Genomic DNA, 12905 nt, shown 5'->3' on the forward strand with positions numbered 1-12905 from the left:
TGGCGCGTGCCCTGTGCGGGGGGGGAAAGGGGGAAGCGCCTGCGCACCGTCAGGAGCGATCACGTGTTACTTAAGCGCCAATGAGGTGGTACCGTCGGCGATAATTTATGACACCATCAAGCGGCTCCTCAGTCACTTGTCAGGGCTATTCCGCTTGCGCATTTCGCCCCGTTGATTTTGGTCACGCGCCCCTTCCGTAACACGCGTGCGTAGATTCGTTCTGGTCAGTCTCATCACGTGGGCTGCCGGCCGCGCGCCTGCGCACGCTCCGCTGGCTGGCCCGGATCACGTGGGCGGCCGGCGCGGCGCATGCGCGGTGCCCCGGCGGCGGCGGCGGTTTGTTGTGGTCGCCATTTTTTGTTGCATTACTGGGAAATCCCGGGGCGCGCGCAGGAGCCGCCCGACCGGACCGGGACCCGCCGCCGGGGGGCGCCGCCCGCAGCGGGACGGGACCGGGACCCGCCTCCGCCCGCGCCGGGCCGGCCCGCCCGAGACCCTCCGCCAGGGCCGCTGCCGCAGGTGAGACCGGCCGCGACCCCCCTGCCCGGGACCGGCCCCGACCCTGGGACCGGCGCAGTCCCGGATCGTCTGCCCCGCCCAGCTCAGACCGGCCCCTCCCCGCCCGGGACCCGCCCCATCCTCTCTCCCCGCCCCCGGGATCGGAACCGGCTCCGGGACCCGACCTCGCACGGGACGGGCCCTCCCCCTGCCTCTGGGACCCGTCTCGGTCCCTCCCGCGTCCTCCTGGGATCTGACCCGGTGCCCCCGAGATCCGACCGGGCCTCTCGCCGCCCGGGACCAGCTTCCTCCCTCCCTCCCCGTGACCGGCCTGTGCCCCCGTGCCTGGCATCTCCAGCGTCCTCCTTTCTTCGCCTGGGATCCTCCCCTATCCCGCCCATCCCTCTTCTCACTAGGGCAGCTGCCCCCAGGAACCCCAACGGGAAACTGCCCCCCCCGGATGATTTCTTCTCTGCATGTCCCCACCCCGAATCTCCCTTTCCTGCCAGGGCGGCTGCCACAGGGGAGATAGGCCTGGCACCAGCCCTTGGCTGGAGACCTGCTTCCCAGACCGCCATACCAAAATCCCCTCCCTCTTTTGCCTGGGACCTGACCCTCTTCCCCCCTGTACCCCTGCCTGGCCCAGAATCGATTCTTTCCCCTGGTTCTGCCAGAAACCCTAGCTATCTGCTAGGGCCACTGCCATGGGTGGGCCCACCTCCACCCCCAATTCCCCACCTGTCCTGCTACCCTCCCCTGGCAGGGACGCTGCCACAGGTGAGACCAGCCAGGGTCCCTGCTCCCTGCCTGGAGCCTCATCTGTCTGGAACCAGTCTGCTGTACCTAGCATAGATCCCCTCCTCCTGGGAAATGACTCCTTTCTCCTGCCCCGTTGTATGTACCATGGATGTTGCACTTGAAAGCCTTGCCTGCCCTGAAACTACCCTTCTGTACCCGGTCTGGATCTTCCCTCCTGGGAGCTGACCCCCCAAGATCTAACTTTCCTCTGAAACTGATCCATCCCTGACCTGCTCTACCTGTCCTGGAACCCACCATAAAGAGAGTGAGCCCTTGCATCTTGCCTCAGAGCCCCTGGCCCCCTGTATTTGTAACCGGCCCTGGATCCCATCAGCCAGGAAGCGACGCTCTGTCGCCCCACTAGAATCATAGAATATCAGGGTTGGAAGGGACCTCAGGAGGTCATCTAGCCCAACCCCCTGCTCAAAGCAGGACCTGTCCTGGAACTCACTGCCCAGAAAGTAACTTCCCCTTCTCCATAGCCCTCTGCCTGCTGTAGCTGCTCCTGAATCGGCCACTTGGCAACCCCCCATGACCTCTGGGAACACCCTGTACTTCACCCAGGAACTCTAGCCCCACCTCCTTTCACAAAGCATTGTTCTCACTGAATGTCAACTGAAAAATCCCCTACGGGAATTCCACCCCCAAACACCTGCCTGGAACGGTCTTGCCCACACCCGGGAGCCACCTGGGATATCTACCCATTGCAGTGCCCTGCCCCCCCCCCCCATATTTCCTTGCACATGCCCCATGAGAACCTTGATCCCACATGGGTATCCCTGATGTCTGGACCCTGGGAACCCTGTTACATTTGTCACCCCACAAAAGCACATGGAAACTCCTTTCTCTTCTGGTACTGCCTGGAAACTGCCCCCTCCTTCCTCTACACTGGTACCACTTGAAAGCTCTATCCTGATGCTATCTGTGGACCCTCAATTTTTCCCCCCTTAGGTACCATCACTATGTTTCCCTCCCCTTCTGCTTGGGTGGCTCTCTTGATCTTCTGTGGCACCCCTGAGAAATCTGCTCCTACATGCTGCTTAGGGTCTTGTCCCAATCCATGCCCCCCCCACCCCAAAACTGTGCAGCCCATTCCTGTTCCACTCCAAGGAACCTGGCCCCCTTCCCACTTCTGGGAACCTGGAATCCCTTTCATCTCACTTCCCTATCTAATCCTAACACCACTTTACTGCCATGGCCCTAAACCATTCCAGGTATCACCCCCTAGCCCTACCTGACCCACTTTCACTCTCTCCCCAAGCTTTGAGAGGTGATGGGGTGATCTTGGTCTGGGTGGAGTTTTTGCAATTGGGTTGTGTGTGTCTGGGGTGAGGTCTGCACTCTATAGGGGTATCTGTATCTGTGCAGGGGGGGTTGCGCCTGATGCTTTGTGGGGATATTTGCATTGGAGTGCTGCAGATCTGGGATGGAGTGAATCCGAGTTTGAACAGGGACTGTGTGGTATGGATCTAGGATGAGGGGGTCTGGGAAGGGCTGGTGCAGGTCTGGGATGGAGGGGATCCGGTTTGGACAGGGCCGGTGTGATGGAGGGATCTGTACGGAGGGGCGTAGCTGCAGCATTTTAAGTATAGTCCTGCCCTCGGTTTCCCTTATTGAGGGCAAGTCTACGCTACAAAATTAAGTCGACCTAAGTTATGTCCATGTACAGCCACTGCAGTAATTGAATCGATTTTACGTGTCGACACTATGCGTCTTGTGTTGGCGGTGTGTGTCCTCACTAGATGCACTTGCATCGATTTAACTGCCAGTGTGGGGCATTGCTGGATGGTTTCTGAAAGGCAGCAACATTAGATGTAAGCAATGCCACCTTTACCTAACTAAATTGACCTAAGCTCTACTCCTCTTGCGGAGGTGGAGATGAGTCGGTGTAGTGGGCGAGTTACGTTGGTGGGAGCTACATTTTAGTGTAGACACTTAACAGAGTTAGTTCGACGTAAGCTGCCTTCTGTCAACCTAACTCTAATGTAGACCAGGCTTGATTGTCTGTGCAGTCACACACCAGCCAGTTCTCCAGTTGTCCATAGAGTCTCCCAGTCGAAATGAGTGGTGAAGACCCATTTCCCAGAGTCAAACAGAAATATGGTTGTGGGAGTGGTGGGCCCCATTCCAGCTGCACAGATGCTGGGAGAGGTCGCGGCCATTCGTGCTTTTTGCAGGGCATCTTTACATGCACATATGAGTGCAGTCATTCCGGTTTGTTTCCTAGCAGAGTTTGGAGAGTGTTGCTCCCAGGGGAGTGGGGAGAGCAAAAGACTGTGTTTGGTTCATTCTGATCTGTCTGGGCTCCTTGACTCTGGGGTGCTGCCTGTGGGAGGGCAGCCGTGTGGATTTGGAGTTCTGGCACCGCTGGAGGGCCTTCGTCTCGCGACTGGTCTCTGGCCTAAGGGTGTCTCCCTTCCCCAGGGTCTGCTGGGTTTGCCATTGTTCTGGTGGACTGATCAGGTCTTAGCTACTCCAGAACTTGTGGCCTTGACGTAAGCTTGAGTGTTAATTTCCCTCGCCTCCTCATGGGCCAGCCCCTTGTGAGTTTCTCTCTCCCCCCTGCCCCACTCCCTGTGCCTGTCCTCTGCCATTTCCTCTCCTCCCCCTCCCACACAGAGGGTCTGTCCCCATCTCTCCTACGGTTCCCACAGCGGGCTCGCCTCTGTCTCCTCACTGTCTCCCTTTCCGTGTTTCCCTGGTAGTAGAAGAAAGGGACTCCTGGAACAACAGTGGCTGTCTGTTTGTTCGTGTTAAGGCTTAGTTGGAAGGGGACTTTTCTGTCTCAGTGGGGGAAGTGGCAGTCAGGGGCTCTCCTGGCTTAATGACTGGGGAGTTCCTAGAGTCGCCAGCTCTGAGAGGACAGCCATCCCAGTTCTTAGAGCACTAGCCGAGGACTTGGGAGACCCAGGTTCAGTTCCCTGCTCCACCCCAGTCTCCCTGCGTGGCTTTGGGCAAGTCATTTAGCTGCGTTGTGCCTCAGTTTCCCCATCTGTATCAGGTGGATAATGGCCTCCTGCAGCATTAAAGAGTGTGAGGCACTCAGATTCTGTTGTGGTGCGAGCCATGTAAGTACATAAGATAGAGAGAGACCCCTTCAAAGTGCTGTAGATTAGCCACATGGACAACCCATACTGTGTTGTTTGGTAGTGCCCTGAGCCATGGCCCCATCCTGCTCTGGCTGGAGTGGAGCCCATCTCTCAGAGTGCCAGTGCTGTTGGCTGGGCCAGGAGGAGGTGGTGGTGGGTGTCTGAACCCATCCCAGATGGCAGATGCATGCTGGGGCCACCCAAAGCATTTTAACTCTGCCCACATGGGCTGCCCTGGGAGAACCATGTCTGTCCATCACGGAGGGGTAATGCTTCCAAATGAAATGAGCCTGTGTGATGGATGGGTGCCCAGGAACTGATTGGAAGCAGTTTGGGGCAGGGACTCTCTGCTGAATCTGTGTCTGTACAGCACCTAGCACAAGGAAGATCTGGTTCATGACTGGGGCAGTTAGACCCTACCATAATACACTTAAACCCTACCGTAATACACCTAACAAAACAATAACATACAGCTCCTGGCCCAGTGGTGTCCTAGCCTGTTAGTAGGGCTCTTAGGTGTATTACAGTACCATCTAATAAATAATGTGCCGCACCCAGCACAGTGAGGTCCTGGCCCATGACTGGGGGCTCCCAAGCACTGCTGTAATACACCTAATAAATACTAATATACAGCGTCTAGCGCAGTGGGAGCCTTGTCTGTGCTGGGGGTTCCTAGGCACTACCCTAATATACCTAATAATAACGTACAGCACCTAGCACAGTGGGAGCCTTGTCCATGCTGGGGGTTTGTAGGCATGGACACTACCATAATACACCTAATAAATAATAATACACAGTGCCTAGCACAGTGGGGCCTGGACTGTGACTTGGCCTTCTAGGGCTACCACAATAATAAGTGCAGTGCTGAACCAGGAAAGGATCCTGCCTCCTAACCCTCAGGGAGGGAGGTTTATGTCCCAAAACAGCAGATTTTATATCCCTCATTTTAAAAAAATCCCATGTAATATAATGCTGATTTTTTAATTATTCATCCCCAGTCCTAATCCCTTTCTCAGTCCTGGCCCAGTTCTTATGGCGGTGAGTTCTGCAGGTGAACAGCGTTGTGTGTACAAAAACAACTTTTCCTTTAATTGGGTTGCTGTATCTTTTGCCACTCCAGCAATAATATGAAGAATCCACACAGGCCCGGCTGGGTCTCAAATAACCCTGGTTATTAAACACACACACATGCAAAGCCTATCTCACATATGTACTGCTGCTCTGGCTGGCTTCTGGCATGCAACACGGTGAGCACCGCTAGAAGGCTCACAAACTACTTAAAGAGTCACTACATGGTTTTAAAGCAGTTGCCTTTTAACCAGATTGGTTGTGTGAAAGGTGAAGGGGGGTGTACCCACTCTTTATACCGCTCTGGTGCGTATCTCTAACCTTCTCTCATAAATCTTTGCTCCTGGACACACCTGTCATTCTAGTTTTATACTGCAGCCCATCATCATGGTACCTGAGCACCTTCCGCAAAATTAATAGCAATAGTATGTTCTCTTCTGATGGCCCCAGCCCTCTGAGCAGGTGCTTTGGAGGAGTCAGCCACGGTGACCCCTGGAGCTGTTCCCTCACCCAGTTACTTTTGATTTATGAGGCGGGTAAAAGTTTCTGGTGGTGCTCAGTTTCAGATGGGGGCAGAGTTAAGGTGCCCTGCCTGCCCTGACAGTGTGTGTGGAGGCCGCCACCCTGGGGGGTTGAACTGGGGACCTCCAGAACTAGAAGCATGAGCAGCTAGAGCAGAGCTAGAGCCAGGGCTCCTTAGGTTTTTGCAGACTTGGCTTCTCTGTGGATTGAGTGCAGAGACGGAGCTGTAATACCCACTCACCAGTGGGCATTTCTGAATCTTCCAGCAGCTTGAGGCTTTCTCTAAAGTGCAGCCTTGACTGGGAACTTGTAGGATTCCTGCTGTGTGAGTTAGATATGCCCTGGCACTGAGACTTTGTGGCCATGGTGGCAGGAGAGGGGGCTGACCGTGCCAGAGACTCTTGCTTCATGATCCTTTTTCCTGGGAAGAGACTAGGGCCTAGAACTGCCCACGGAGCCGGGACAGCACGACAACCATATCCTGTAAAGTGAGCGAGTGGCTGAGTTCTGCGCTTCTGAGTGCCCTGCAGCGCCGGGCGCGCAGACCTGGAGGTGGCAGGCGCCTGGGGTACCATAGCAAGGCCCTGCCCTGGTTGTGAACATGTGGGAATGGCTGGGGATCCCCAGAATGGATCATGTGGTGGTGGGAGCTGGATTGCAGCCCACCCCCTCCGGTGTGACGTGTGAGTGATGGGGGCACTTGAGGGAAGTTGGGCAGTGCCAACCCCAGGCTCCAGGGCTGCCCTGTGTGAAGTGCTTCATGGTGGCATGTGGGAGGGAGAGGTGGTGCTGTCATCCTGTGCCTCGCCCCCACTGCTCTTCCCTGCTTGTGCCTGGGTGGCGCTGCGCTCCCGGAGGAGTGGGCACTGCCTTGATCCCTCCGTGGCACAGTGCCAACGGCCCGGGCCCCGCTGTCTCTGGGGCAGCCGGCTGAGTGGGGAGCGGGTTATTTATAGCCCTGTGTTCCTGGAAGGAGATCTGGCTCTTCCCAGGCGGGTATTTTTGGAGCCTCTCTGTCCTGCTCCTGTTTCACGCTTTGTTTGGGCATAATCGTCCCCGCTGCATCCCAGAGAGCCTAGCAACACGGGCTGCTTCCCCATTGGCTCCCGGGGATTCTGGCTGGCCAATGGGGAGCCTGTTGCCATGGCAGAGGACTGTTGCACGGAGGCAACTCAGAGGCAGGCGTTCCCTAGATCTGCTGTCAGGGCATCCGGGTTGCAGCCGCCTGGTTCCAGCGAGTGGCAGGTGTCCCTCAAGCTTGGGCTGCAGGGGCCCAGAGCGGGGATCTGCTCTTTGGGCAGCGGGGCTTGATCACGCTCCTAAGTGCCCATCCTGCCCTGCCAATGGCCAGGTTTTACTTCGCAGCCTCTGGCCTAGAAGCAAAGTGCAGACATGGCCCTTTGCCAGGAGATCCAGGCACTGTGCCTTGCCAGGGTGGGTTGAAGTGCCTTGCAAGAGACACACAGTAAAACTGTCCTTTTCTCCTCCTGTCCTGGGTCACAGCTCGTCAGAGGATTGCAAATGGTGACAATTACATTTCCACCTTTCCAGCGGACCCCTGACCATGCGTCATTTCCCCCTCATTGCTGCACAGGGGGTATTCAAACTCATGAAATCCCCCCCGTGTGAGAGGGACTTTTTATATCCTGTGGGGATGTGATTTGTCCTATTATAATTATCCCCCGGTTTCAGGTACTTTCTAATCCAGGGAAATGTCACTGATTCCTGCAGATTCTAAGCTTTCAGGAAAATAGTTTCTAGCCCTTGTGATTGGGAAGTTAAACCTTCCAGTGGTGAAGCTGACAATGCAATGCTGTCTTCCTGCATCTGCAGGCAGGCAGCCATGCCCGGGTGCCTCTGCTGCTGCTTATAGCTCTGCCAGGCTGCCACAGAACCAAAGGAGCCAGAATCACCCAGATGGTTGGTCAGCTGTGAAACTGACAAGATTTGGGTCCGTTTCATTCTGCTTATGTTGGCAAAGGTCTGAGCAGCAGCAGAGGCAGGCTGCTCCCATCCTGCAGCCAGAGACTATGGTTTTGGTGGTGATGGGAGCTAATGTATTGGATAACTACTATCTAGAGGCTGGCATAAATACTCAGACTGTAACCCTGTATGGTGTATGCAGCACCTGGTGTGGTGGGGGCCTGGTCTGTGACTAAGGCAGGACAGATAATTGAGCCTTTAAATTGTGATTTGAAGACTTCAGTAACTCCTGCAGAGGTTATGAGTCTGTTACAGGAGTGGGTGGGTGAGGTTCTGTGACCTGCAATGTGCAGGAGGTCAACTAGATAATCCTGATAGTCCCTTAAAGTCTCTGATATACTTTGTTACAAGCATCAGCAGCCTGGGAGTGCTGCTTGGCCTTCTCTCTTCTCCCTGTGTATCATTTTATCATTTTTCTCCATGGCTCTGGGACCCTCCTGCTCCAGCCGGAGCTCAGAAATCTACAAACCAGTGAAACAGCTGCGCAGCCCAAGCCCTGCGAGTCTGAGTGAGCTGGCAGAGGGCTGGCTGTGGGTTTGTCTTCGCTGTGTAGACATAGCCTTAGCCTCTCTGTCCTTCAGTTTCCCCCCATGTACAAAGGAGGTCATAGTGCTGTGCTACCACGTGTATGTTGTGAGATAAATACATTAAAGATTGTGACGTGCACAGATACAGCGGTGATGAGAGGGAATATAAGCATATAAGATACTTCCCTCCTTGTGCCTCTAAGTGAGCGAGTGGCTGAGTTCTGCGCTCCTGAGTGCCCTGCAGCGCCGGGCGCTCAGACCTGGAGGTGGCAGGCGCCTGGGGTGCCATAGCAAGGCGCTGCCCTGGTTGTGAACATGTGGGAATGGCTGGGGATCCCCAGAATGGATCATGTGGTGGTGGGAGCTGGATTGCACCCCACCCCCTCCGGTGTGACATGTGAGTGATGGGGACACTTAAGGGAAGTTGGGCAGTGCCAACTTCTCTGTGAAAAGGGGATAACGATACTGGTTTGTGAAGTGCATTGAGGTCTATGGATGGAAAGAGCTAGCTATGAGCTAGGTATCTGGATAGAAAGGGATTAGTCATTGTTGTGACTAACAAGAACAGCCAGAGCTGTTATAATCAATACCGTGACCCCCTAAAAGAATCCAAGAGTTCTGGGATATAATCCTCCAACTCAGACCTCTAACTGAGGAGGGAGCTTCCGGAGTCAGGTTATCCCATTCCTGCCAGCAGTAGGGTGTTTCATGCCATTTCCTCTGAAGCATCTGGTGCGGATCGCTTTCTGGAGACAGGATACCAGGTTAGATGGACCCCCTAAGGTCTGACAAGATACCGAACTTGACAGGTCCCCTGGGTCTGATCCAGGCTGGTGGCTTCTGTGGTTTGATCTCTAATCAAACTCCCTTGCAGAGTTTTGATGTTGTTTGTAAAACACCCTCTTTGCATTCAGATAAATAAGCATTGAAAAATGACTCCATTAGAGGTGCAAACCTTGCTCTGTGACTGCTGCCTTACGAGCAGCACATGCTTCTCCACCCATCAGAAGATTGGTACAGAAGATTGACTCCTGTGAATGGGCAGTAGAAAATAACTGTGTCTGTCAGCCTGTGCTGACTTTAAACTTTAAAGCTGTTGGACCCACAAATCAAGCCAGGTTTGGGCGGGTCTGTCTCCAGTTTCCTTGAGTGCTCAGTGTTATGCAGTTCAGCCAATACAACCATGGCTGCGTGTAACTTCCCCCACACTGAGGCTGTAATTTTCGCCCATGGCTTAATGTTTAGATCTTGCTGAGGTCCGTAAAGCAAGCCAAGTTTTACAGGACTCTTTGAGCGCACGGTGTTACTTTTGGCTACACGCATCTCCCCCAAGGCTGGGATTTTCAAAGGAGCGATGTGCCTGGTGTAGGCACAGTTTTTGTACTAATTGAACTATTTTGTGTGTGGGGGTGGGGTGGGGTGGGGGAGTTATTTGCAACTGGTATCATTAGATGAGTACGGCCCCTAGCATGGATGCGGATATGTTGGTATAAATATGCCTTATAGTGGGGTAGGTATTTCCCCTTTCCCTGCATGAATGGACCTGGACAAATTGGAGAATTGATCTGTAATCAACAAGATGATATTCAATAAAGACAAGTGCAACATACGCCACTTAGGAATTAAAAATCAAATGTGCAACTACAAAATGGGGAATACCTTGGGAGGTGGTAATACTGCAGGAAAGGATCTGGGGGTTATAGTGGATCACAGATTGAATATAGGTCAACAACGCGATGCCATTGTGAAAAAAGGCTACTGTTGTTCGTTTTGGGGTATTTTGACAGAAGTGTCGTATGTGAGATGTGGAAGGTAATTGTCCTACTCTACTTGGCACTGATGAGGCCTCAACTGGAGTACTGTGCCAATTCTGGCTGTAGGTCAGATGTGGAAAAGTTGGAAAGAGTCCACAGGAGAGCAACAAAAATGAGCAGTTTAGGAAACCTGACCTCTGAGGAAAGATTAAAATAACTGGGCATGTTTTGTCTTGAGAAGAGAAGACTGAGTAAAACCTGATAAGTCTTCAAACATGTGAAGGGCTGTTTATAAAGAGGATGGGGGTCAGTTGTTCTGAGTGTCCACTGAAGGCAGGACAAGCAGTAATGGGCTCAATCTGTATTAAGGGAGATTTAGGTTAGGTATTTGGAAAAAATTCCTAACTCTCAGGGGAGTTAAGCTCTGGAATTGGCTTCCAAGGGAGGTTTTGGAAGCCCCATCATTGGAAGTTTTTAAGAACAGGTTGGACTAACGCCTGTCAGGGATGGTCTAGATTTATTTGGTCCTACTACAGTGCAGGGGGCTGGACTTTGACCTCTCGGGGTTCCTTCCAGCCCCACATTTCTATGATTCCATGAATAGTTGTAGTGATACATGGCACCTTTGTACACCAGTATAATTGCATCCACACTACTATTATTATTTATTACTTGTATTGCCAGAGTGCCTAGGAGCCAGGACCCCATTGTGCTAGGCGCTGGACAAACACTGGACAAAAAGATAGTCCTTGCATCAGGGAGCTGGCAATTTCAATACAGGGAGATTGTACTGCTTTAGCTAGATCAGGATAGTTAAAACGGTGCAACTTTTTGTGTGTAGACAAGGTGTGAGGCGCGATTCACATTGCCATTCAAATCTTCACTAAATACAGCCGGCTGCAGGGAAGCTATTTCGTGCTTGCCACAGACAGCAGAGCGCGCCAGCCTGCGAGGAAGGATGGGCCAGTGGCTAAGGCTCTTGCCTAGAACTTGGGAGAGTGGGGCTACATTCCCTGCTTCTGCCACCGACTTCCTGGGGGCAAGTCATGTAACCTGTCTGTAAAATGGGGTAACGCTGCTCTTCTTCCCAGGCTGTGAGGATGAATCCAGTGGAGATGGTGAGGTGCTCAGGTACTGCGGTAGCAGGATAGCACGATAGAGAGAGTCATCTGGTCCTGGTTGCCTTCTGTGTTGCATTGATTGTGAGTTCAGTTTTATAATACTTGGGAACTTCCCCCCGAGAGAGCTGGGTGAAGCGAATCTTACGCTTGTACAATAAAGTTATCAAGTCAGGCAGATTAAAGTTTGCTCCTTTTGCTTTTAATTTAGCTCCACTACGTTCCTGTCAGCTTGAATTACCTAATCCCTGTGTTCTAGTATTCCTTTTATGTCACAAGTTTAGATAGGGTTGTATATGTCTGTATCTGACAAAGTAGCAATCTCATTTTCCTTAAGCAAGGCCCTGCAGATGTGCTTTAATAACGAGGTCAGCATGGATTTTTCCAATATACTTACAGACTGCAGCTCTCAGCTATGCTGTTTTAGCTCGCCTTGCTAGCATATACTGTTGGGTGATGCTGTGAATTATTTAGCAGACTCGAAGTGCTTCTGCCTTGCTTTGTTGGCTTGAGGAAAAGGCACTTTTCACTTTGGTTAACTTGCGAAGTCGGACTTGGAGATTGGTTAAAGCCAGGGCTGTCTGAATTGGGTGGAGGCCTTTTGAGAATAGGTTTCAGAAGGCAAATCAGATTCACGAGTCACTAAATCAGCACAGCTCATGTGAGCGCTTAGAACAGCTGCACGCTCTGTGTACACTCCTGGGAAGCTCTTGCTGAGTTAAAATGCTATTTCATCTTCCCCTCATCCCAAACCTGACTCTCAAGCTTGTACCGCCTTGCCCACTGGCAGGGCGTTGGCAACGGACCTGCACCTTGGACCACTGGATCTCAAAGCACTCTCTACTGACTGAGCTAACAGACCCAACTCTGTTAGCTCATGGCCGCTAGCAAGCTCATCCACCTCTAGATGTGGCCCAGTCATCACTAGAGGGGGACATGCCACAGGGTGTGGGGGAGGCTACACAGCCTGGTGGATAGAATCCTGGACTGGGAGATTTGGGTTCTAGTCCCCACTCTGCTGCTGAATGGCCTTGGGCAAGTTGGGTCTCTGTGCCTTGGTTTCCCCATCCGTGGGGATAGTTTATAGACCCCAGAACGTGTCGTGAAGCCACTACCGAGCACATGTACAGGGTGACCAGCTTTAGCGCAGGGCGCTCCATTGGCGAAGGAGAAGGCTGATGGTGTGTCTAGCCTGTGTTCCCTGGAGGTACACATGGCTGAGAGACCTCTGTGGACTAGATCCAGTCCCTGGTCTCATGAATCTTTTCCCTTTTGGGCTTATGCTTCCCAGTCTTAGTCTCTCTGGAGAGTAAAATTCTACAGCAGATGATAATCCCTCGCTTTTACAGAGCAGTTACCTTACCTCACTTGTCTGATTCCCTGCCATAGAATCATAGAAATGTGGGGCTGGAAGGGACCTTGAGAGGTCATCAAATCCAGTCCCCTGTGCTGTGTCAGGACCAAGTAAAGTCATCTCTGATGGGGTTTGTCCAACCTGTCTTTTAAAACCTCCAGTGATGGGGATCCTGCAGCCTCCCTTGGAAGCCT

The 12905-nt window shown here is 52.9% G+C and overlaps 1 protein-coding gene across 1 annotated transcript in view; it reads left to right on the forward strand.

Annotated features, from left to right (window-relative positions):
• Positions 1-366: 366 nt before the first annotated feature.
• LOC144279714 (dual specificity tyrosine-phosphorylation-regulated kinase 1B-like) overlaps positions 367-12905 on the forward strand; it is a 30042-nt gene continuing 17503 nt past the window's right edge. Inside the window, exon 1 of the mRNA XM_077841320.1 lies at positions 367-519. The gene's annotated coding sequence lies outside the window, so the exon portion shown is untranslated. The remainder of the gene's footprint in view (positions 520-12905) is intronic.

This window comes from Eretmochelys imbricata, chromosome 24, assembly GCF_965152235.1.
Source record: "Eretmochelys imbricata isolate rEreImb1 chromosome 24, rEreImb1.hap1, whole genome shotgun sequence".
NCBI lineage: Eukaryota > Metazoa > Chordata > Testudines > Cheloniidae > Eretmochelys > Eretmochelys imbricata.